Below are 2,241 nucleotides of genomic sequence, written 5' to 3' on the forward strand. Positions count from 1 at the left end.
CAATTATCTGATTTTTAACTTTTAAGGACACCATATAAAATCCTAGGTAGACGATATGCAATAACCTCTCCATTTAGTTACCAGATTTTTCTAATCTTTTTAGTCGAAAAATCCTTAACACACCTAACTTTGATTATATAGTATATCTGCATGTGTATTTTTTAATATAAATATATCTGTGAATATATCTATATTCATAGATGTAATTATAGTATATAATCAAATAGTAAATTATATAAAGCCAAATAGAAGTGTAAAGAAAGAAAAGGAAGGTGTTATGTGGAATAACCAGAGAAAGCTATATAAAAATAAATGAATGTGCCTGGCCCAGATCTGGTGTTCAATAAATTATAGATATTATTAGTAGCCTTTATATCCAAGCAGAAGACCATGGTCTTCTACAAGTTCAGTAGGGGAAAGGGCAGTTGGAGGAACTCAGGGGGATCTGATAGACACTCAATCCACAATAAAACGTGATGTGACATCAGAATTATCTATCAAGGGCTATCAGAGCACAGAATAACTGACAGCCTGCAAATCAGAGAAGATAGTTTCAAGGGTGTAACTGCTCTAGCTAGTCTAGGAGCCAATCAAGACTTGAGATATAGAAGGTTTAGGCAGGGTAGTGGCTGTGGAAACAGGAAGGACATTTTGAAGACTATATCAAGTGGGTCTTTGCTGACTGAAAAAAATAGACCCTAAAGCATTTTCTCTCATAAGTATTTTACTAACTCTACATTGACATCCAAGCATTTTCTGAATTTTACACCTGTTTCAAGGTCACGGAAAGACACAAAAACAAAATAATTTTTCAGTAATGATATTCTATAAATTAAACCCAGTTGAAGTCTTAGAATAATGACTATTTCCTCTAGCAGGGCCTCAGCAAATCATGTTTTTCTGCATTTAAGATTAATTGGGTAACTGTTATATTAAGACAGAACAGTGATGCCTCTTCATTAGCATTTGGTAATACATATGAATAGTTATGCTGTATGTCATTAACTACAAGGCAGGCCAGTACAAGTGGGACAAGATGATTTGCAACTACAGAAAAGGAAGTTTCTAAACTCTTAATTTCCATAAACCACCACCAAGAAGAAAAATCTTTTCCATCTTGGTCATTCTGATTACATTTTCTCTCAAGGATAAAATCTCACATGGTAATACATTTACTTATTAAACCTAATCTTTATCCCTTCAATGTTCTTGGAATAGGAATGGAACGTCTTGAGGAAACTGTAGTTTACGTCAAGCAAAAACTTACAGGCCTTACACTTAAATGTATTGTTGAAAGATTCATGTCAAGTGGAGATGATTTTATTTTTAAAGAGTGGAAATGAAATAGATATATATATACATACATATATATAATCTCACTCACATACACAAATCCTTAACCCTCTATATAACGGTCACTTGATTTGTTTTGAAAAGTTACTTCTAGGAAGAGTAACATCTGTCTCTTTAAGGACCACGAGAGAAAATGGAAGTCACTAGAGAGATGAGACTGGCTGTAAACCGCTCCAATGAGGTCCTGGGAATCTTGCTGAGAAAGGATATTTGGGGCTGGACTAAAACGTCTGTTGGGAAGTGGAAGGAAGAAAAAGGCAAAGTTAAGTAAGAGGGTTCTTTTAAAAAGAATGTAAACTTGAGTGAATTTACTTTCAATTTTACAGTGAAAGAAAAACAGAACGAGACTCAGCATAAGATATAATTAGATCGAATTAGATAGATACTTCTGGACATGAGACATTTAGTAGCTTCCGATTCTCGAGAATGTTTCTGAAATGTCTTTTGAAAAAAATAGTTTTGGAGTAGATCAGGGTCATACACAATTTTATTTGCCCCATTTTTAATGTAAATTATTTTAAAATTCCCATTTCTTAACTTTAAATCCTGGCACATTCATTAAGATTGATGACTTAGTATAAAAAGTAGGACCCACTTAATTTTATTTTATTTGTATTCTCAAAAACTGCCCTCTTGACCTCTGCTTGGGGATGGATGGATTGTTGACTGTAGCCCATCGCTTGTTTCGATATATTTTCCATAAGTACTTTTGTGATAAGAATTTGACATAAGATAATTTCTGGGACAATGGCTGTCAGCTGTTCTAGCTTCTCTCACATAAAACATCTGCAATTTTTAACACATAGTGTATTTTCCCTCTAAACCTTCATCCCAATTCCCACCCCCGCCCACTCACCTTGTTTCCATGCATACGGAAGCCTAGGTTCC

This window comes from Pteropus vampyrus, unplaced genomic scaffold, assembly GCF_000151845.1.
Source record: "Pteropus vampyrus isolate Shadow unplaced genomic scaffold, Pvam_2.0 Scaffold66, whole genome shotgun sequence".
Lineage (NCBI taxonomy): Eukaryota > Metazoa > Chordata > Mammalia > Chiroptera > Pteropodidae > Pteropus > Pteropus vampyrus.